This window comes from Corvus hawaiiensis, chromosome 26, assembly GCF_020740725.1.
Source record: "Corvus hawaiiensis isolate bCorHaw1 chromosome 26, bCorHaw1.pri.cur, whole genome shotgun sequence".
Classification (NCBI taxonomy): Eukaryota; Metazoa; Chordata; class Aves; order Passeriformes; family Corvidae; genus Corvus; species Corvus hawaiiensis.
The window spans coordinates 39,718,179-39,742,891 of record NC_063238.1 but is presented as its reverse complement, the minus strand read 5'-3'; the positions used below and the strand labels follow the sequence as shown (position 1 = coordinate 39,742,891).

General features: G+C 39.8%; 1 long non-coding RNA gene across 1 annotated transcript; it reads right to left on the bottom strand.

Moving 5' to 3' along the window:
- Positions 1-16,496: 16,496 nt before the first annotated feature.
- On the bottom strand, positions 16,497-22,219 carry LOC125316956. Its single transcript, XR_007199921.1, has 3 exons — positions 22,137-22,219; positions 16,981-17,155; positions 16,497-16,572 (listed from the first exon to the last, which is right to left on the bottom strand). It is a non-coding gene; the product is annotated as an uncharacterized LOC125316956 (long non-coding RNA).
- Positions 22,220-24,713: the final 2,494 nt, after the last annotated feature.

The following is a 24,713-nucleotide window of genomic DNA, read 5'->3' as shown; positions in this document are numbered from 1 at the left end:
TCTGGAACATTTCACAGTGTGGAAGCAATAAACTGCTCCTGTGGAATGCCATGCACAGACCCTTCCCATCTCTTTTGTCACCTACTTTATACTGAAGCTAGCCATGCATTTGTTTGTGCATGCATGTGTGTGAGCTACGGAGCCGGACAGAGACAGCAGTAGTATCTAGACTAAATCTATCCACTTTTGAGTTTAAAACCTTTATCCCTTGTTCTATCACAACAGGCCATCCTAAAAAAGTCTGTCCCCATCTTTCTTATAAGACCCCTTCCAGTATTCAAGTATTTCAGTGTGTAAAGCCACAATGAGGGATCCTCAGTCTTCTCTTTTCCAGGCTGAACAACCCCAGCTCTCTCAGCCTGTCCTCACAGGAGACATGTTCCATCCCTCTGATCACATTCATGGCCTCCTCTGAACACATTCCACAAGGTCCACATCTTTCCTGTGCTGAGGGCCCAAAATTGGACACAGTACTCCAGGTGGGGTCTCATGAGGGGAGGGTAGACAGGGACAATCACCCCCCTCAGCCTGCAGGCCACGCTTGTGATGCAGCCCAGGATACTGTCGGCTTTCTGGGCTGTGAGTGCACACTGCTGGCTCATCTTCAGCTTTTCATCCACCAGAGCCCCCAAATGCTTCTCCCCAGGGCTGCTCTCAGTGACTTCATCCTTCAGCCTGTGCTGATACCGGTGGTTGCCCTTACCCAGCTGCAGCACCTTGCACTTGCACATGTTGTGGGCCCACTTCTCAAGTTTGTCCAGATCCCTGTGGATGGCACCTCATTCTTCTGTTATGTCAACTGTACTCCTCAACTTCATGTCATCTGAAAACTTGCTGAGGGTGCACTCAATCTCACTCTCTATAGCACTGATAAAGATATTAAGGAACATCAGACCCTTCAGGGACACCACTTGCCACAGATCTCCACCTGAACATTGAGCCACTTGCCACTACCCTCTGGATGTGACCATACAATTGTGCAAGTCATCCAAGTCTCCTCCATATTATTTGCACCTCCTTGTGCAAATCCATCTTTGTCTGGCTTATTATTTTTCCCTTTCTCTCCATTAATGGAAGTATTAGTCATTTTGGAGAGTGGGAGAAGAAGAGAATGGAATCTTGAAGATATGTTGCCACTGATTACACTTCCAAGTTGATGAAAAAGTGCTGTTCCCAAATTTAGTACTGTGCACTAGATTGCAAGGAGCAATGCACCATAAATTACTGTATTTATGACATGCAATACAATATATAGACCATTTTGTGAAATTTCTGTGACAAGTGCACAAGAATTATTGAAAAAATACCACCCCATTAGGTACCAAATTCAATGGAAATTTATAGCCACCTCTGTTTCCACACCTGCAGGCATTAGTGTCAACAGTATATTTCCTCTCCTCTCCCAGTCTTGAATACTTCATGCTGGTAGCTGTAGTGTGAAATAATTAGCATTTGTCCATTAGGTAAATAGCTCTGTGTGTGTGTGTGTTGAGGACAAAGGGATTTTTCTTCTTTTTCTTCTTTCTCTTTTTTTTCCCCACTATTGTATGTCTGTGCACAGGTTTCCCAGGGGACCAGGCAGACAGAGCAATTTGTGAAAAAGCCTGAATTAGGGAAAAGAAAAAACAGCTTGCTTCAATTTATGTGGAAGGAAGTCTTCTATTATATATTTATTAGGAATAGAGCATCCCTGTAAGCATGGCCACTGATACTTGTATCAGAGAGAGGTGATTTTCCCAATCTATGTTGCTGCTAACATCTGAAATAGCTTGCAAATCCTGTGGCACACACAATAATAATGTGTCACCTTTGTAAATCAAACCTTACATAAACTAGCAAACAGGATGAAAAAAGAGACAGTAGCTAATTGAGCACTAATTGTGCTTGACAAAATTCTCAGCCAGCATATGCTAATATTCCTAGTTAGGAGGCTGAGCTGGATCTTAGGAGACTTCACTTGTAATACCTAATATCCAATTCCTCACAGATGACTATGACTTGATTTTTAAAAGATCTGTTTAGGCTGCTAAATCCATCTGAATGCTCCCAGAGCCAGTGTTTAGATTTTTAAAGACCACTACTCAGTCACTACTGAAAGATTTCTGGCATTTCAGATTTCTCCAATATAGCCTAAAAGTAATGACTACCAGGTACACTCACACTTGCCTATGGCCATATAATTTTAGAGGGAAAGATAGGTCTGAGTGTTTGATGACCTGGATATTATGTCAAAAGCCTTCTCTTTAGGGCCAGTAGTCAGGCTTCATGGGATGCACCTGCTGGTGCTGGGTGTGCATCTCCTATACCTAAGGAAATTCAAGGTAGTCCTTCACCATTTTTACTACTTTTATAATGTCCATTTTGCTGCTGCTCTTTTCTTTTTTTTTTTTTTTTTTTTTCCTTTTCCTGAGTGGATTTGAAATCATATGCTTTGCCTAATCAACAAACTGGGATATTCTGTATAAGGCTCCCTCAATCCCTACTGCTAAAGCAGTTCCAGTTTGCATGACACTGTGAAATATTCTGTAGACTAAAAGCACTGGAATAGAAGCTGGAGTCAAAGAATAAAGGGGATAGGGTTATCTTAGGGAAATGTGGCTTTGTAAACCTATATAGGGAGATCCACTACTGAAATGCCTTGCAATTAAACTCTGTTTCCACCTGAATCCAGTAGTTGCTTTGTTGTAGTCACTTAAATTCTGTTCCTCAGAATTCTGTCTCTTAAAACAAGCTAATTGTATTTCCTGATACAGTTATCAGGGAAAACACATGAAGGACTTTGAGATGATCAGAAGTCCTTGTGGCTGCCCACTTTTGCGGGAAAAAAAAGAATAAAACAAGCAAAATAAAACAAAACAAAAGCATAACAACCCATCTAGAAAATGTAGACTTAGATCTGTGATTTGATCAGTCAAGCACTGATTATTATATATGTGCCTCTGTATGGTACTACATTGAAAAATGGGTCTGATTATGCTCCGTTTTCCTCCAAGTAAGCTCTGGGTTTTTTTTGGGTGGAAAAAGAAAAGATTAATCTCAATGTTCTCTCAAGGTCAGCAAATGACTTTGGGCATATATATCTAATACCTCTTTTCCAAGCATGAGTCTTTTATTCCCATTACACTTTTTCATTCTAAACATTATAAGTCCAGTTTCCCTGAAGAAAACATTGTAAAAGGAACTTTTTTTCTCCCTGACCATGAAATCAAAACACAGCATAAAAACATTACTTATTTTCTTATAGACTGATTGAGTCACTGTCCCATACTTTGTTCTGTATAACACTGGTGTATTGGGTAGCACGACCTGGGTCTTTCCAGATGAGTATAACCAAAAGATGTAAATGTTTGCCCGAATGGGAATATATTACAAGGAAAGAAAAATAAATTAACTTACCAGATAATACAATGTAGTTTATTTCTTCCAGAGAGCATATTTTCCGTGTAAACTTTATTTTAATAAACTTGTCTCATACAGTATTTCCCAGCACCACATTCAATCCAACTTCAAATGCATAACAGCTTTGGAATATAAATGATAGTTTACCTAATGCAACTTGAAGATTCAGCTCAGACTCGAGACTACTGATTAGTGTTCTCATTTGCAGAAGATGATGGGTCTGTATCTGACAAATTTTGAGACAAAATACTTATCTGCCTCTTGTGTCACAAACTGAGGTTTATTTTTGTCTCTTCTTGTGTTCCCTTCCTGTGGCAACTGAATAAACTTACTGTAAACCTCACTGGGCCTGAATAAATCATCAGAGCTAAGTTTTGTAACATAACTAACTAAATAAATAAAATAAAGGAAGAAGATTGTTTCTGGCAAAAAAGGATTCGCTGGAAGGTAATAAATAACAGTGGTATACCTTCAGGGTCCATTTGGTAAAGAAAATTCTCTTTAATACAGAGATTATTTTCCCTCTGTTTTGAGACTGCCCTAAATCCAGCAGAGAGTAGCCTGTCTTCTACCATCATCTATCATTACATAAAGTCATAAAATATGTCACAATCATAAAATATTATTGAGGTAATTTAAAAGGCAAAAAGATACCTTTCTGTTAGCAACACACCACATGTACTCTTTTGATAACACTCCCTGGCATATGAAAAGATTGTTTCTAAAAGAACCAAGCTCAGGTGTGAGCCACCAGGCATCTAGAAAGCTCAGATTTTGCCACTGTAAGTAATTTAGGGGCCTTCATGAAGAATAACTAAAACCTGCCCTTTTTTTGTGGCTTCAGTATATATTTAAGACTGCATTTCCTACATTCTGGAGGAATAGCTTCTGGTTTTCTGCACCTTACAATTAGCATAAATCCCTCCTGATGAGTTGAGCCCTGCAGGGTGTCCCAGAACCAGTAACTGTGCAAGCAGGCAGGATCTCTGACTGAAGGGAAAATTGAAACAAAATAATAAAGTTAATATCTCTTTGTTTTTGCTGGTTGGGTTGTACAATGTAACCAAAAGCATGCTATTTGAGGAGTAAAGAAAAAGAGGTGGGAAGGAAGGGAAAAGCAAAAGCTCTTTGTGGATAAGTGTGTAATTCACAAGGTTAAAGAAAAAACCCATGGGTAACATGACAGGCAAATCCATAAAACTAATAACTTGCTTGAAAAGGTGAATTTGACCTCGGTATATTTCATGAAGCAAAAAATGTTCACTCAGTATTGTGATCCCTGGAGTCTTATACAAAGGATTTGTTAATTTGTTACCCACTAGGGCACCTGTAGATGAATGTGCAGAGAATGCAGCTGACTACACTTCTGCTTTGTCATTCTACCTTCTCATGATCACCCCTGTTTTAGTAATTATGGAATCAGAGGAAATATTTGTCAATCTTTCATATGTAACTGGAATAACAAGGCAAGATGCCTTAATTTTAACCAGTGAGTATTGCATATTGATATTTGAACTTATAGAATTTCCTATAAAATATTTTGAGTTTTCCTGGGGAAATGTAATGCAATTGCAGGATCTGATCAGTAGAAGCTCCTGACAATGAAGCTCGGAAGATGCAAAGTAGCATTTCTAGTTATATCTGCTATTTAAACATGTTTTATACAAGTTTATTTAGTGTTGTATTTTTTGGTGATGCCATTCCTCCAGCTGTGATAAAAGCAGAGAAAAAAGTACACAATCTCCTGGAGGCAATGGTGTTCCTATGAGATTCACTGCTATAACTGATATTAATGTGTTTACAAAGCTTATCAGGTACAATGAGCTTAGCTGGCCTCAGCAGTAGAAAAGACACCTTAGATCTTGTTTGTGTTCCTCCACCAGGACATCCTGATCATAGAACAGTTTTGTTGGAAGGGTCCTTTAAATGTAACCTAGCTCCAACCCCCTGACATGAGCAAGGACATCTTCAACTAAACCAGGTTGCTCAGAGCCTTTGATGGAGGAAGGTTTCCCTGCATTTGGGAGAATGTGTTGTTTCCATCAGAAGAATGTAGTAAGTTGGATGTAGAAAATTGGTTTGATGCCATCCCCATCACTTGCACTGACGTCAGAAAATGGATACAGTAGGGATTGAGTGACATGATTCATACAGTGGAAAAAATACTTCTTCAAAGCAGGAATTGCAATCATTTTTGCTCAGGCAAGTAAATATTAGGAGAATACAGAGATTTTTTTTTTCCTAGCTGTAGTTGACTTTACAAAGAATCAATCTCATGTATGGGAATAACTTCTACCACCTAGCACTGGGCTGAAGGAGCATTCCAGCACTGCTGAGACCTTTGCATAGGAGTGGGAACTATTCCTCAATACTTCTTCATCCCTCAGATCAGGTTGCCTTATCAGTCCCTTTGAGTTCTCACCTGAACGTATGACAGACAATGACACAGGTCATGGGGAACACAGGCTGCAACAGCATCCTACTGCCTTTATTTGAGATATTAGTTTTATCAAGCTCTCATTTCCCTTTTTTCTAACTTTAAAATCTCAGCTGATTTCCTTTTTGAAGTTGGTTTTAGAAATGGAAGTAGAAATACAGCTAAAAACCGCAACCAAATAATCAAGCAAACTGAAAAATCCAGCAATAAATCCCAGTCTCTTGCTCTGTCAGTCTTGTTAATTGCCACTTTATGTAATACCTTCCTCTTCTGCTAAAGGTTATAAAGAAGGATGCTGAAGCCAGACACACTTACAGTCTGGTATTTTATGAGAGATTACACTGTGAGATTTTCATCTAGGCTCTCACATGAGGGACTCCCTCTGCTCACTGGTCCATAATGACTGACCTACATCTCTGCCAACCAGGGCTTTGCTGGATGACTGCATTACCCAGCAGAATTTGACTCCCCTCACTATATTCATTTGTCACAGCAATTAAATCCATGTGTTGATTTATTGAGTGCAGACCTGGTATGAAATGTAGGAATGCACAGGACTCGTTCTTTTCTTTCTGACATTACACTACCTCTGCCCAAAAGGCATTTGGCTATCTTCTTGTTGCTTTTAACTTGCCTAGATTTACTTTTGTCTTTTAGTGACAAATATTTAACACATCCCTTAATTTTTAATATCTCATTTTTTTCCCTCTCTCTTTCTCCTTCATATTTATTAACATTAGGTTCATTAATGTTGTGTCTTCCCTTTAATGTCCAACATGGAATTTACTCCATCCCTCGACTGCCATTCAGTTATGAAGATCTGAGAAAGACCCTGTAACTCTGGCTGGGGATCCAGAATCCCAAAAATTAATATAGTTCCAATGTCTCATCAATAAGTTTATCAATACATGCATGATCACTGTGTCTCTTGAAAATTAGGTTAAATGGTTTCACCACTGAGGACATGGGCTATACCTCTAGATAAAAAGGGGTAATTGTCAAACACACAATGAGAGAGAGGAAAATGAGGGCTAAGATTCATCTGATACTTTGGGTCCAAATCAGATAATCTGTGTATGTAGTGGGAAAACAGGGCTGGAAAGAATCTGGAGAGTGAAAATGTACTTAAACCTTTACCAAAATATTCACCCATGGTCACAGCACTTATGGCAAGGCACAGGAATAGCCTGCTACCCCAAACCAGTCAGTATGCACCTCATAGAATCATGGTACCATCAGAGAATGGCTTCAGATGGAAGGCACCTTCAAAGATCATTTTATTCCAAACCCTTGCCAGGGGCAGGGACGCCCTTCTACTAGACCAGGTTGCTCCAAGCTCCCTCCAACCTGGCCTTGAACACTTTCAGAGATGGGGCAGCCACAGATTCTCTGGGGAAGCCTGTTCCAGTGTCTCACCACCTTCCAGGACGTTCTCTTTTCCCTGCTGAACAGCTCCAACTTTCTCAGCCTGTCTTCATGGGCGGGGTTTTTCAGCACTGTGATCAACTTAGTGGCCTTTCTTTGGACTTGTTCCAACAGGTCCATGACTTTTATATTCCTCAAGGAAATTTAAAGGTTTTTTTCTTGGGAGTAAGATCTGAAAAGGTACTTAACCTAAAGAGTCTGAGTCGAGTGATGGCCTTCCTATCTTTGTTTCAGACTCCTTTCCAGCTCTCCTGATGCCCACACTGTGCAGACAATGGAGTATTTGACATTACTGTGAGTCAGGAGGCAGAAATTTTGCTTCAGACAGGGCTGAACAGTCCTGTCCTAAGGTAATATCCTGGTTCCTTGGGAGAAAAAAAGAGCCCTCCTCTTTTAATGCATGCCTACTTATTGAGGGACCACAGAAAACCTTTGACCATTTCTCTTTCTAGTTTAGCCCTGGATCAGGCAAGAGCAGTCCTGCTCACTGTTCTTCTTGCAGTAGAAAACTTATGTTTGTTATGGCTGCAGTGTTCCCTAAGAATTTGCACACCAATGGCTCAGTTCCTTCATGAAACTAAGTCCTAATCCATGGTTTCCCCTGTAGGAGAAAATCTTTAAAGCATGAGACAGAAGAGTGTAATATTCTGAAAAAGGCAAGTTATCCCTGTCATTCTGTGTATACTTGGATGCCAAAAGAGGCGACTTCAAGCCTCTATCCCAACAAGGTGATTTTATATCTCTCAGTGAACATTTTTACTTTTTTAGTGTTGCATTAAATGAAGAGAAACAGTGGGAAAAGGATTGAAGTTAATAATGCATATTTTCAAGTTTTTGCTGTCATATCATTTTCTAAATATAAGAACTCTGTGACTCCCTTCAGAAATGGGCTTGGGGCAATGAGAGGAATGGACGAAGATGTTTTAGAGTAGCCTTGGGAAAAATGTCCCAATACTGGCAAAAGGAGGGATCTAGAGCAACTTTCTAATCTACTTCATCATGATGGTGCCCAATGGATCCCATGATGGTGGGGTCCTTTGGGGAGACTGACTTGTCCCCCTCTATAGTGTGATCCCGGACAGGTTTCACTGGCATCTGCATGCTAGAGCAACATGGAGGTGAATCAGGACTATTGATTTTATGAAGGAATGTGCTTCACCATATGCTTAATAGAATATTAATTCAATGCAGAATAGAAACAAATAATACATTTTCTCAATTATTTGGCACATTATACACACAGTGTGTGGGGTTGACGTGGCTGCACAGAATTAAGAAAGCTCATAACACCAAGGAAACCTCTCATTTGCTTCAAGTACTGAAGCTCCAAGTGTTTATAAACAGGAAGTTCACACTCTTCCTTTCCACAAAACACTTGTCAATAGTTATATTAATTTCATTTTTAAACTCTTCTCCTTGGGATGACCTTACAACTTGTCACAATCTTAAAAAAAAAAAAAAAAAAGGCAAAAAAAAAGCAGTAACATTTGGAATTGAATAAAATATATAAGTAACTATCTCAAATCATCCCCTGTACAAGAAGAGATCCCCAGTGTCTCTCCACAGAGAGAGTCAGACAAACAGGATGAAATGGATAGCAAGGAGGGGTTTCCTTGGCAACATGTGCTTGAAAGGATCCAGAACTTCTACCATCCTCCTAAGACTCATTTTTGTATTTTTTTTATGTCTGTTTGGTTTTTTTTCCCCCTTACACATTTTTGTGTGGAAGGGAGGCAGGACTGTGAATCAGGCCACTGAACCTGGTCCTTCCCTGCTGCCAAAAGAAGTTGCACAAATCTGACATCTGACTCCATTAGGGCTTTGAAATGGCGCCTGCTTAGGGTGGACTTTGCCAGCTCTTGTGTGAAAAGCAAACTCTCCTCAATGTGCTCAGTATCAGCATTCATTGTTAGTCCTACTTGGATTCACACATGTGCAGGGGTGTTTTTTTTCCATGTTTTTCTTTTCTTTCCCTCAAAACTAAGCCAAGAAATGAGATAGGAACATTAGATCAAATGAGCAGCTTAGTATGGTTCAAAGATTTTGGATGATCCTGGTTAATTTCACCTTGTTTCAGATGCCTAAATGAAAAATGGCCACCTGAGTGGAATGACTGTACATTCCCACTGATCTGGCAAACACCCAGAGTAATTCAGATCTCTGTTGGGTTGTTTTGTCTTCTGCCGGCACAGTCCAGGTATAAGATCATAGAATCATAGAATCATTAAGATTGGAAAAGATCTGCAAAATCACCAGGTTAAGACTTCGCTGTTCATTCAGGGATTCTAGAAAGACTATGCCTCTCTCTTACGTGTCTCACTGTGTATCTGAAGGCCTTAGAAACTCTCTATTACTGTGAAAGCACCTCAAAGATCAGAAGGGTGCAAACTTACATCAGCTTCCAATCAGTCCTGCAATAACAACTCTGCTTTTCTTTCTAATAATTCCTCCAGATTTCCAAAACAAACAAATATTATCTGATAGTTTCAGGCTTCAATTTTTTCAGTTCTCTGAAACTACTCCAGACTTACACTAAGGAACTGAAATGAGCTAATTAAGCCTACAGACAACGCTGAATGAAGTGCAGAGCCAGGAGGTGGGCTCAATGATCCTGGTGAGTCCTTTCCAACTCAGCATATTCTATGATTCTGTGAGATGAGATTTTGGTCCCACTGAAGTCAATGGTCCCATTGGAGTCCATGCCATCCTGTTGAGTAGAGTTGTCATTCACAGATGTAATAGACTTGTCTTGAATGGGGAATCAACTGAAAATATGTTTTCTAGTTGATCTGATATGGGTAAGGAAGGCCACAGTAATATTCTTTTGCCTTGGTGTTGTTCCATTTATTCAAGCGTATTCTTAATTCTGCATCAGTTTTCAGTTCAGGCTGGTTTATAAAGTTTCATAGGAGAGCTTCTTGTCTGGACATCTTCAAGAAACTGTGACAAGGCAATTGAGGACTGCTGACTCTTTCCTGTATGTAGGACATAGGATGTGCATGGTAGGAGTTGTTAAATTGTGTTGCCTAGGTTTCTGTCCCCTATGAACTATTCTAACAAACTTAATAACAACACTATTTTGTGAAAGAACATTGTGTGTGGATGGAATCCAACAGTTACAGTCAATGGCCTAGTAATAACCTGCAGTGCTTTTATACTGGACACAGCCTCTTTCTTTGGAGTCCTATGACAGCTTTTTGTTGTTAGACAGAATAAAAAAGAACCTCAAAAGCGCCAAAGACAAGCAGCTTGGAGTCAGGATGAATTAAATTCAATATTGGAGTAAGGAAGCAGGGGGAACTCTGTGACCTTTAGTAGGCAGGAAGTCAGGAGATCAGAGAGTCATAGAAGAGCCTGTGAAATAGAGATGGAAAATACAGGCTTTCAGTGAGGAGCAGACGGGGACATAGGGCAAGAGGCCTTATTTACTCTCTCTGAGCTTTGATCTCTTTGAATTTAATATCTGGGGTATCATACAAAGCAATATGAAGCTTACACCCTCCTTTTGATTATTTGGAGAAAGATTACTTGGTCTTGGAAAGTAATTAGGGTATTTTGGTGGCAGTGCTTTTTGTAAACGGTATTCCACAAATTCACTTGTTTTCATAATAATTAATTTGAACAAACTCCAGAAATAGGTTTTAATACATCTGCAATTCCCTCTTGAATAAAGCAAATTGCATTTTTACATAAGAGGACAGATCAGTTACTCTTTCTTCTGGATGTGCTGGAATCATGAAAATAACTACCCACTGGGAACCTTGCAAGGCCTCAACTTCTGATTTGTTTAACCATAATTGCATATTTATAAATTAGAACAGACTTTTCTAATTAATTTTGTATCGTGCGAGTAACATTGGTTAGGAACAACCTGCTGTATTAGTAAAATCCTTGGCAAGAACATAGCAGTCTGGAGTCACATTCAGTTTGAAGGGAAATGAAAGGCAGCCAGAGCAGTGACTAGCCTTTTGTTTCACTCATGAGAGGTAATTACCAACTCCAAAATACAAAGATAAAGGCCTTTCAATAAACTGACACCTTCTGCACATTAAGTCCCCAAAATGTTTTTAATTCTGTCAGACACAAAGGAGATGAGCAAATAAAAACGCAATTTCCAGTCAAAGTAAGCAAAGCAATATTGTTTGGCAAAAAAAGGTGGTTATGATGGATTTCCTTTGTGCCTAAGCAGTCAGCATATGGAACATTGCACAGCTCCATCCTAAGATGTGCAGAACCATATTTGGTGACTCTGGATGCTCAGGTCTTTCTGCAAACAAACTGCTTTGATTTTGTAGGCAGGGCATAATTTGGGTATGAGCTGGCAGCAATGACACAGAATTTATGGGAAATCTGTAAACCACAGTAAATTAGGCAGGATGTCTCAAAGGGCATTAAATGCCTGTGTTTAGGTAACTGAATCTTTCCCTTGATCTCTACAAGTCCGTTGTACATGGTCTTTATTCTGCCTGAGATCAAGCAGCTTAAAAATCCCTTCTGTTTTTACAAGGAAAATCTTGTTAGGGCATCCAGTTGTCAGAGCTGAAAATTGCTTTTAGTGTAATTAATGTATTAACTTTTTAAGCAGAAGTACTACCATTCTTATTAGGCCAGGCATGTTACTATGCAATTACTGACTGGTTTAGACAAACTCTAGTATTTTCCCCCTTTCTTGTTATGTTTTTATAATTGGCCTTGCAGCTTCTCTCTGACTCTCAAGGTCAGTGTTGCCTGTATTTCCCAAGGAGGAAGGGATTGTGATGAGTTACCAATGTCCCAGGTTCTCCACCCATCTTCACAAGATGCTTGCAGTGAGGAAGTTCTTACTCCACACTCTGGGTACACTTTGATGTTTTCTTAACACAGTCTGCTTTTTTTCATTGGTTTCAAGATAAAGTGAAGCTTCACCATCACCTTGTCCCTCTTCAATTAACACAAAGACATGATATGTGTTTAGCAATGACTACTCAGGTTTGCGAGACCTTTCCACACATGACATTTAGAGATGAACTAAAAGGATTTAAGCTAAAATAATTTGATCAATATTCATTGAGCTGGGGAACTGTTATTACAACTAAAATAGGCTAAAATCGGCTCAGACTGAGACTAGGCTGGATAAATCCTCATTCCAGCTTTTGTGAGTTCTTCAGTGTTTTACATGATGTCATCACTTAAGTGACATACTGGAGCTGTCATACAGTGCCACAACCTGTGTGGCAGCTACATGTATTGTGAAAACCCTTCCAAGCCAAGGGTTTAGCCAAGGGTTCCTCTTCTGGAAATGCTTATTGGGGTCTTCTCAAAGACCTCTGAGAATAAAGGAATAGTTTAAGTGGATATTTAGGCCTGGAAGATATTTCAGTGAAAAGGTAGCTAGGGAGTCTCTGCTCAGTTTTAGTATGGACCTGAAGGTTTCCCTTGGGTTGTGACCTGTCAGGGGTTAGCAAGCATAGTCCTGGAAGTGATGTTCTTGCAAAGAGGTGCTTACACCTCCTCTATGACCTGACAGAACCTATCAGCTGGCCAGTTTGAATATGGACAATTTTTTAAGCCACTTAAAATTTTGACCGTCTCTGTGGTCCACATTTAAGAATGGACAAAGCCCGGGGGAGGTCTGTCTCATTTCCAGCGCTGGGACAGGTGGCTGCAGGGCCCATACGGGGCCCGGCGGGCTCAGCCCAGGCCCTGCTCGGGCCAGGCCAGGCTGGGCCACAGCCGTCCTGGGGCCAATGGGCCCTGTTCCACCCGCGGAACCCCCACAGCCCTACTCTGTGCAGATGGTGCGTGCCCCCCCCCCCCCCCCCCCCCAGTGCAGCTAAAGATTCAGCTGAAGCTGCCCTGCTGCCTGGCAAAGATCATGTGACCAACAGTGATAAGCGAAATTCCAGCTGCAAGGCCCCGGTGAGATTAACCCTTTTAGTGCTGTGAAGAGCTGAAAACCTGAGGGAAGAGAAAGAGGAGATGCTTAAAACTGAAAATCTGTTGTAAAGCTATGGGTGGTGATGGACTATGATATATCAGAGTACCCGTTGTAATTTCATGAAAGCGTGGGGGGTGGAGCGTTCAAACTGTACTTGTGAGCAACAGCACCTGTGCTGGAATAAGCAAATGCTGAAGCAGCTGTAATTTAATGAGAAGTTTGAACAGGGAGAGATGGAAGTGATGAGGACTCTTGCTCCAAATCGGAAGGAGAAGACCTCAGTTCCTAGAGATGCTCCCAGAGATAGTCCTAGAGATGAAGATGAGGAGGACCCTTTGCTCCCAGGGGACAGGGGGAGGGCCTCTGTTCTTAGAGATGAAATGCTCCCAGAGATGGGTGAAGAGAACTTTTGTTTCTGAATGGCTCAACCTTAAAATGGTAGCCCAGTAGCTCAAGACTGGACCCTCGAAAGCAGTTGTGGGAAAAGCTGCAAGTTGTGGGAAGGGACTCTCACATGATGCGAACAGAGAACCAACCCGGGCAGCTGTCTTGTGATACTGAACCAAGCAGAGAACCAACCCGGGCAGCTGTCTCATTGTGATACTTGAAGCCATGAGAGAATTTCTTGTGGAGATAGTCTCCATAACATGAGCAAGAGAGACTCCTCTTCCTAAATGAACTGAACAAGGTTATTATGGCAGTGGTAAACAGACTGAACATCTCAAGGGTTGTCTTTTTACATTGTCAGTGGGAAAAGGGAGAAAGGTGAGGGGAGGAGAAGTGTTCTGAAGGTGTGGTATGATTTTATTTTCTTTTTTTCCCCTTCTTTTAGGTATTAATAAACTTCTTTATATTCTTTCAGGTTTTGTGCCTGCTTTGCTTTTCTCCTAATTCTTATCTCACAGAAGGTAAACAGTAATGAGTATTTTGGACCAAACCACTACACCTGTCTTTGTAGTTTGCATACTTACCTTCTATAAACAACAAAATTAAAGTGAGGACTGTCTTGCACTCCCAGGGCAATGCTGCAGTGTGCTGCCTGGACATTAAAAAGGTCACCAAAATCACTGGCCTGAGTACTTCAGCTGACATTTTTTCTCCTCAGAAATGTGAAAATTAACTCAAGGTTTAAAGAAATTAATGCTAAAATTTGTTTCTCTCTTGAAGAAAGAATGAAATCTTGTAGAGCAAAGGATTTTTGCACACTTTTTTGGCTGATGCCCCATCTTCACTGTGGGATTTCCAATTATTTTTAAAACTTTTATCTTTAATAGTAGCACAAAGATGTGTGAACATGAAACACAGGTAAACAAAACTCAGTTTTTTTCCTGGAGAAACAACGAGAGAGTATGAATGCCTCATGACCAAAATTAATCACATAATTTGAGGTTCTGTTGGCAGGCATCCAAATATTGCAGTAATGATGGTGAAATAATAACTTATAAAGAGCACAATCATGCTAATTATTTGAATTTACACCTCTCTTGTCCATGTCATTTGCTCGATCAGTAGCAGATGAGTACAAAGGGTATTTGTAAAGCGATCTCAAATGCAAAGAGAAGTTTGGTGCTGTTGTTGCAAACTACTAAGAAATCTAGGTTTTAAAAAAGCAACTATATTTTGCCTATATTTTTTTAATTTGGCAAAGAAAATCTATGGGCTTCTGGGTCTATAAAATCTAATTCAGTCAGTGTAAATCAGTGTCATTGAAGTGCACTGGCTGGCCCTCAGGAAACACATGTATTTGGTGAAAACTGAGTAATAGTAAAAAGTTCAGTGAAGTTGGGATGCTATAAATGCCAGCAGAGAATGTGGCCCATAATGTTCCATTCTTGTGCTATTGCCAACAAGCAACATGAGAAACAGCATTTGTTCATGTTGCACTTATGTGACCATGTGCAAAGTGACAGTGGCAAAAGCTTATCCTACGCTGCTTGCACTTGGGTTTTTTTCTATTGCATTATGGCAGTTTCTGCATTCAAGATTAGCATTCCCAGTTTTAATGTGTTTGCTTACATGAAATGCAAGTTGTAATTAAATTTCAGGCTGCTTAAGTGTGCCTTCATTTGTATAAATTAGAAAAAGAGAAATTAAAAAAAAAAAAAAACAACACCTTTCATTTTCATTTCCCTCTCAATATTGTATCTGAATTAATAGTTAAATAAGAGGAAACAAAATATTTTTTTTTAAAGGATCAGTGTTAATTAGCATTTCCCAGCCTGGGAAGGATATGTTGCCACAGAGCATATATCACTTGCTTCACAAAGACAAAATGCTTCAATAAAATATTTTTCTGCCCAGGGAGTAAGAAATGAGCACTGGCTTAGCAAACCAAAATTCAAAGATTTTACTTCATCCTGCTCATTACAGGTAATTGGAGCCAGCTCTGAGAAGGAATATAGGCTTTTAAGGTAAGACTTAGGTAAATTTAAGGCACCTGAATCCAAAAGGACTTAGAAAATTCATTTACTTGGACTTAAGACACCTGAATTGATGGAATTGATTTTGTAGTAAACCATATCAGCTTTCAGACACCAGGCAGTCTCATGTTCTGGTGGGCACTCTCAGACCCTCAGGAATACACCAATACAATACACAGATAAAGTTGTGGATAACAGGCTGATACCACACTGTCTTCCCAGTAGCAGGTTTGCCCATGGGCATTGCTCTCCTCAAAGTATGCAAAACTCATGGCAAGCTCTTTGCTAGGGATGAGGTAACAAGGAAACAATGGTTGCTCTGTATTTCCTCCTTTGAAATTTTGCCAGTGGGAATTAATAGAATCATAAAATGGCTTGGGTGGGAAGGGACCTTAAAGGCCACCAAGTTGCAGACCTGTATTATCTTAATATCTATCTCAATACCTTGTACTGTCTTAATGCTTTGAAGGTATTAAGAAGAAATTCTTTACTGCGAGGGTGGTGAGGCACTGGCACAGGTTGTCTGGAGAAATTGTGATTGCTCCACCCCGGGAAGCATTTAATGCCAGAGTGGATGGGGCTTTGAGCAATGTGGTCTACCAGAAGGTGTCTCTGCCCACATCAGAGGGGTTGGAACTGGATGATCTTGAAGGTCCCTTCCAACCCAAACCATTCTATGATTGTCTGATTCTCTGAAGGGGAATATAGATACAAATTTTCTTGATGGAGAAAAAGCAAAATAATATCAAATGCTGAGAAAGGTATGAATATTCAATCAGCATTTACTGAGCCCTACTGATATCACTTTTAATTATTTATTTGTTGCTATAACTATGACAATTCTGGATATTCAGGGTATCCTCATAAATCACCAGTCTCTTATTAAACCAACCTGCATGTCATCTGGGCACCAGCTGCCAATGAGAGAGACATTTTGAGGTCTTCAGCAGATTGTTGTTTCCTTGCAGTGGGGTCTGAAATGAAGGAAGTTTGTGTTGATATTAGCCATGACAGAAGGTAAAGGTGAAGCTGGTTGTAAAGACCGAGCAGGACAGAAGGGCCTCACAGCAGTAAGGCACTACTGGATAATCATCTCTGTAACAAACATCCAGCAGATGGTTCCCTGTGCTGTGGGGATTGTCCTAGGAATAGGACATTGCCAGGACAAAGATTTTGACTCCAACAAAGGAGCACACACTGCAGGCATTGCTGTGTGCAGGTACCGCTAGCTCTGCCTTCTAAGGTTTTCTTGCCTTCCTCATTATAGTGAAACTAATGGGCACATTTGAGAGCAAACCAGCACCATGCACAGAGGTAGCTACTTTAGATGCAAAACAGACAGGGACTGCATCTTTGAATGTTTCCTTTGTATTAGCACTGACCTGGTTTGTCTATAACAAGATAGGGCTCATTCTGCATCGCACAGGGCTGGCATTTCCCCAGGCTGACACACACAGAATCTTCAGCAAAGTCTGTGTGCCAGGGCTGTCTCCCAGCAGTTAGGCCTAATGGTAGATGCTTGCTTAAACCCATGACATTCTGTCCCATTCTTTTCTCCTGTGGAAAGATGATCATACACAAAACAAGTTGTGAATGGATCAGAAGCTTTTCTACATCTTGTACCATGTGTGGGAATAGTGTGAGAATACACAAAATGGCCCATGCAGGGGATATTCCAAGGAGCATCACTGTTCCCAGGGACACCCTTTGGAACTATTTATCTCAGCGGGAAGATATGGCTGGAAAACCAAGATGGAGCCCTATGTTCAGTGACAGCAGAAAAAGTTGTTATTCACTCAGCAGTCACTAGTAGGTTAAAGAATGAAGCAGAGGGATTAATTAGTCTTGACTCTCAAATTAAATACATTTTCTTGGGTTTGGGGTGTGAAATATTGACAAAGGCATTTTTAATTGCCCAGTTACAGTCGAAGGTGACTGAAGTTAACAACTATTTATACTTATCTTTAAAAATAGGGCCTACATGAAAAAGGGGAATAACCCACCTTCCCACCTATTTGTTTCATATCAAAGTATCACAGTAAGGAGAACAAAAAGTTTAATCAAATCCTTCCTAATATATGCTTTCCAAGATAATCTTAGAAGGGGAAATAACAAGGGTTGGGAGGGGAATTAAATGCAGCCCTTTATAAACCCTGAGATTAACTGTTTAGGGTTCTCATGAAGTGGGAACAGGTTCTGCCCCTTTGTCCTGATTTTCACCTTTTCCATATCTGTCAAAAACTGAAGAGCTTCATCCGTGGACTTCCTCTGAGTTGTAAGAACTTCTTTAACTCCTGAAATATTTGTACTTCCAGTAACCAATTATCTTAGATGCGTAACCTTATCAAAAGCTTTTTGAAACTCAAAGCCTCTGGCTGCACATCTCACCATAGCAGGTATAACTTCAGAAAAGTGTTATCTGTTTCTTTGCTCTGCACATTCCATCCCAACACATGTGGAAATATGATGGCTATCATCAATAGCCTTTTATCTCTCTCTATTATAAAAGAAACAAACAAAGCACTCTGGTGTTAAAAAAGATATAAATTTCTTACCCTGGTCTCTGACTCTCCAGTAGCTTCTATATTGGTCTGAAATGTTGGGGTTTTGCTTCATCTTTTGTCCATTAAAATGTTTTGGGAGAATCACCTGCAGTTATTTAGCCAAATAAAAAGTCAAAGCCTATGGTGTAACTCAGTGATGAGTGAGGAGCATGTGAAAAAAGCAAAATGCTTCACTGGATATAAAAAATAAAAGAAGAAACAATAAATATTGGAGAAATAATTTTACTAATTAAATCTGAGTGTATTTTTTAAATATCCTGTCTAACAATATAGTGGTCATATTTAAGTCTCACCAATATTTTTCTTTCCAGTCTAGAGTTTTAATTCAACAGATAACACTTGCTTTCCTTCTTTCAATCACTGACACCATAAATGTCTGCCCTCTCATCCGCCTAGCTATCATTGCACCTTACTGATTCTTTTTCTGCTGTTACTTTTCTATAAATTCAAAGTGACCTTGACTTTCCTTTTTAAATTTTATTGGAATGTTGTAAATTTTTAGTGTCCCTCAATCTGTTTCTTTCCCTCTTTTGAGTATTTGACTTGTTACCATCTTGAAGTAAAGGTGGATGAACTACTGGATCATTTTAACTGAGATGCTTTATTGTCATAGTATTTATACTGCACTTCTGAGCTTTAGAAGGGCCATGGAAGCATCAGCCTCTCTCCTGCCCTCTTTTTTTTTTTTTTTTTTTTTTTTTTTTTATTAATCTAGATGAGAGGTTTGGAGGGCACTTCAGATTTATTATCTTTCTTTGAAAGGTATTGAGGTATTGGCTCATAACAGAAATAGATTTGAGCTAGTTAAACCATGGCTCCTAGTCATATGGGAAGCTTTTGGGGCATGTTATTTGTATATCTTTCTTGTAAAATTATGATTTACATATATTTGGGACAAGGATGAATTTTTCCTTCAAGTTTTTAATGGACTTGAAACAGTGGTAGTATCCTGTATTCTTTCAACAGTAGAGTCTAATTTTATAGACTCCTAGACCTTAGCCCTCATGGCATAAGAAAACTGTTCTTGATATATGTGGAATGAAGATTTTTGTGAGGAATTTCAATCAAACATCTGGTTGCCAATGACCCTGAGCCATACAGCAGTCCTGTGTTCAGCTAGTTATTAACAGTCTTATTCTGCTGTTCAAAACACAGACTGTGAATAGCCTGATTTTAAAATGACACACAAGATGAATAGGGATCAAAAAGCAGCTGGTCTCCTCATAACTCTAAGGACTGCCAGGTGGATCAAAACGCTCTTGGTAGAGTCCGAATGGTTCCCAGGTTCCTCTCACAGCAGAAAGTGGAGGTCTATTAGCAGAAGTTACAGGGCTGCAATGTTTTACATGTCCTTTTCTTTACCTTTGTCCTAGAAAACCCCCTTGAAAATGGAAATTGCTTTGCTGCGCTGGTAAGTCAGAAGCCTTGGTTAAAGAGCATATTAAAGCAGCTTTTCTGTTTAGTGAAGTTGTTCTTTAGACTACTTATTTCATATCTGGGTGTCTCAGTTCCAAGACGTTCCTGGTTGCAAAGATATAAATATTATTGATGGTAATAAGAGGAGACTGAGGGGAGATCTCATTACAGTCTACAGCTTCCTCACGAGGGGAAGCAGCAGGGCAGACACTGATCTCTTCTCTCTGGTGACCAGTGACAGGAACTGAGGGAATGGCTGGAGTTGTGTCAGGGGAGGTTGAGTTTGTATAATGAGAAAATGTTCTTCCCCCAGACCGTGGCTGGGCACTGGAAAAGGCTCCCCAGGGAAGTGATCACAGCACCAAACCTGACAAAGCTCAAGAAGTGTTTGGACAACACTGTCAGGCACATGGTGGGATTCTTGGGATGTCCTGCACAGGGCCAGGAGCTGGACTCGCTGATTCTTCTGGGTGCCATCCAACTGAGGATATTCTATGATTCTGTGATTAGTGGGAAAGGACCTTCCACCCCCACTAATGCAGAATGATCTCTACTTTTATTCAGAGAGGCATCTTGAGGATTAACTTACCCCTGGAAACCACCAGTCTTAGAGAGCATCGACTAAAATCCCAGAAACAAATAAGAGAGCAAAAATTTTGTTAGCAAAATTTTTGGAGCCTTTAATTCATCTACCTACACTCTCACCATGCTATGAGTTGTGTGGAAGTCTTAGCTCTAACTCCCTCATTACCCCTCCAATTTAAATGCTTTGAAAGATTCAGTTCATCAACCCAAAATGCAATCATCTCAGCCAGCTAAGTGAACACAACAGAGAAATCTATACTGTTTGCCATGCAAGGAAGAAACACTGAGATTGATTCACTAGTCTGTCTTTCTTATGCTAACCTGCTCAATCAGAAAGCACATCCTGTTGAAAATTTAAAGGACTTCCTGATAACTTCATAACAGTATGGAAGCAGATCCTCTCTGTCAGCCGGTTTAACTCTGTAGTTTTCCATTAGCTTTGAATTCCCTGGTACAAACCACTCCTCTAAGTTCCTCAGATGTTAGAAGCAGAGGGTCTTGAGACATGAAATCACTTATAACTGGTCATGCTTTCCCTCAAGGGGAAAAAAAAGGCAAAAGCAAACAAACTAAATTAATTCTGCTGCAGTATATTTAACATGAATAGACAATAAATGCAGTCTAGGGGTACCATGGATCATAATCTATCACAATCAGGATAATTTATTTACAGATTTCCTACACTGCAGATCAGAATAAAGAGAGAAATCTCAAATGTACAAGGACTTCTTGTGTACCTACTACCTTTAGTAAAAGTTTCAGCATTAATTTACAAACCCCAGACTTCTGTCTGGAGATGGGCATTTACTTAAAAGTGTATCCTCAAAGGTTTCTTCTCAGTTAATGAAGTGTGAATGGCTTTTAGAGAAGAGCACAGGGATTTTTGTATTCAAGTTCTCCATGAATAAAACACCCTGGTCTAGATAAATGGGCATTCTAATTTAAAGATGCAGTTACCCGTGTTGGATCATCAGGCCTACATCCTTCTAGCTCAGAAAAAAAATATTACCATAAGTTGTGAACTGTCCTTTTAATGCATGAACTGGTTGTTCAGAGTGTTATTGATTCACCAAAGAGCCTCTTCCCTGGTGCATCACTCCAGGGGCTGTCTAAGTCTAAGAGAAAGTAATAGTGCAGTTACTGTGAGTAACACACACTTGCAGCAGTGTATGCCAGCCCTCCTATATGTCTTGCTCAATGCTCCTGGACTGTGCAAACACCACAGTCCCTCTAACCTTATTAGTCAAACTTCAGATGCCTGTCATGGCCTTTATCACTATTAACAATCTAATATGAACAGTAGTTGAAAATTTTATTTTCTTTAGACTTCCTATATTGCATATTCAATTTTTCTGTTTGTATATATATAGTAATTTTTTGGTTGTTTTTTTTGTTTTATTTGTTTAGGGTTTAATTATTGTAATGTAATTGCTGATCTTCACATGATAATTCCTCCTGAGACTCCCTTCTGCAGGCATTGCCCATTCAGCACACTCAGTTTAAGATTTAGCTCAGGATTAAGGTGCTTCCATGTAGGATTCTGTATCTGTCTATATATGAGTGAGATATCCAAATTCCCATTACAGATCTAGTTTGCTGATTAACCAGGATGGATTGATTTTTTTCCTTTTTTTTTTCTCCCTAAACACAGACATTTTAGGGAGAAAAGTTCCATTTTAGATGTCATGGTGTATACAAGGCATCCATTTACATGTTTTATATATATACATATATATATGATGATTGCTGTGAGATTTGCAACCAGGAGTGGTACCCTATCCTTATAATCCAGGACAGAGTGAATTTCCATGTCTTATTCAGACACCTACAGGTAGATACCTATATGTAATGATCTTTAACTGGAGCTGAGCTCCATCCTAGCTCTACAGTAAAAGCAACAAATAAAAGCTGCATCTTTAATAAAGGTGGAACCAGGTTCTGTGTTCTCTTGAAAAGAAGACAAGTTTTCTTACCTTGTCCTGTGGTTTTAGTGTGCAAGTCCTTTACAACCACACACAAGATTTTCCCAAGAAATTAGGAAGGATTTTTACATGGCTGTTATGGTGGAGCAGCTGAGTTGAAGAGTTCTGTGAAAATAAAGGTATGTACGATTCACTTCATATGATTAAAAGGTGCTGTAGTTTCACCCCGGCCAGCAGCCAAACCCCAGGCAGACACTTGCTCACTCCCCCAAAAGCAGAATCAGGGAGAGAATCAGAACGGTAAACACTGGAAAACTCACGGCTTGAGATTACAGTTTAATGGGGAAAGCAAAAGCTGTGCACACAAACAAATTAAAACAAAGAGTTAATTCCCTGCTTCCCATGGGCAAGCAGGTGGTTAGCCATCTCCAGGAGAGCATGGCTCCATCACAGGTAACCATGACTTGGTAACTTGAACACCATCATTACAAACATCTCCCCTTCCTCAGTCTTCTCCCCACTTTATATACAGAGCATGATGTCACATGGTCTGAAATATCCCTTGGTGAGTCTGGGTCACCTGTTCTGGCTGTGTCTCCTCCCAGGCTCCCCTGCACCCACAGTCACCTCCCCAGCGTGGCCATACAAGAAGTAGAAAAGGCCTTGGCTCTGTTTAGGCCCTGCTGAGCAATAACAAAAACATCTCTGTATTATCAACCCTGTGTTCAGCATAAATCCAAAACCCAGCCCCACACCAGCCACAGGAAAGAAAATCAACTCTACCTCAGCTGAAACCAGCACATATGCCAACCAGATATTTTTTGTACATACATGTAGCAATGAACAGGGAGATGGAAAGGTTTGATGTGGCTCAGGGTTGTGTATTGTTTGATCCAATACTTTCCAAAAAGGTTGTCTGAAGTATAAACCTGTTTGTTAAACATTTGCAGCTTTCCCTATGTACTTGAATCCATATTTTATGTTTAAGGTGAGTTTGTTTCAGAGCTGCAAAAGCAAAGCTATTGCTTTAGACATCATAAAGCACCTGGTTAAGCACAAGCCACACATCATTAAGATTTGGTAGCATTCTGCATGTGCACATCATCTGAAAAACTAAATTAAAATTGAACAAACAAAACAAGCAAACAAACAACAACCAAAAAAAAAAAAGAATAAATTCTGAGGTGTAGGTTTCAGCAATTTAAGTCTCGTTCATCTTCAAACAGACTTAATGTGCTGTATTACAATCCAGCTAAATTACATTCAGATCAGCGTGAAAACAAATTCAGGTGCACAGTGGGCTTAATTATGCTATAGACAAGTGCATCACTAATAGCAGAAGGGGACACTAGAAATCAGCTACTATATTTTCTGAATCCGTTTCTTCTTTTGCAGTTACCTTAACATTTATAATATATATTGAAAGAAATGCATGGACATAGTCTCATTTATTAACTAGTTGCCTTTGCACCCTTTCCCAAGATCTTACTGGGATGTGCTGGGATGTACATCCCACCTTCAGCCTTTACCTTTTGTAACCGCTGTTCTCCAGCTGCTCTAAAGTTGCGTAAAAGTTGGCCACTTTAGCAGGCCCAGCAGGGGTAATTGGACCCTACAGCAGTTTCCTTTTAGTAAAATCTGAGAGCAGGCTTGCAGTGATGCAGAAACAAAGAATTACCTTCCAAACATAGTATTATCTATTTAGCGGAACAGAAGAACTTGGAGCAAACTGCAAAACCAGCTGAAGGGATGAAAGTTGAGTGCCTATAGCAGTACCCATACCTCAATGGGTATTGAACCTGGAAAGTTCTCTAGAAGCAAGAAGGATCACTATATCCTCTCAGATCAACATCTCTTTGTCTTTCCTATGGTAAATAGATCTTTATTGGCAGTTATATTCCACTAGTTTCAATGAAGAACTTTAATTATTCCAAGAGCTTGGTGATTTTCAGTATCCTTTGATTGTAAGCATGATCTTAGGAAAAGAAAACTTTTCCAAACAAGAGGCATTTAGAAAACAGTGGCTATCCTGTTATCCTAGCTGTTTTAAAGTTGTGCAGGCTTTTTATCCTGGTAATTATTACAATTTCTTTGTCTTCACTCAGTTTTGGCATTCTCTGGTCCATCACCATTCAAACACAAAAACAGGGAACTCTTCTTAGAGCCACAGTAAGGCTCTCTAACCTGAAACGCTTCTCTGCACAATACAGTTTCTCTTTTTTTCTTTCTTTGCTAATTTTACATGTCAAAAGACTCTATCCCTTTCTTTGAGAAGCCATAGACCTTTTCATGAACCAACAGGTTTTATAGCCAGAGACACATCCTTCATTTATTGTCTTTTGCCATCTGTTAGCCAAAATAAGGAAGATCTCCTACCCAAGAAGGCAATATAAGCTAAGTTTCATATTTTGACATATTTTGCTTGGAGCAACTTTGTCTAGTGGAAGGTGTCTGTGGCCATGACAAGGGGGTGGGAAGTAAATGATATTTAAGGTCCCTTCCAACTCAAACCATTCTAGGATGCTGTGATTTCTGACTTTTATTTAGCTCAATTTTTCCATTATTCAATTTAAAGCTAATATGCTTTTCTTTTGAAGAGAGACTCAGAAATCTTTCCTCTCCCAAGTG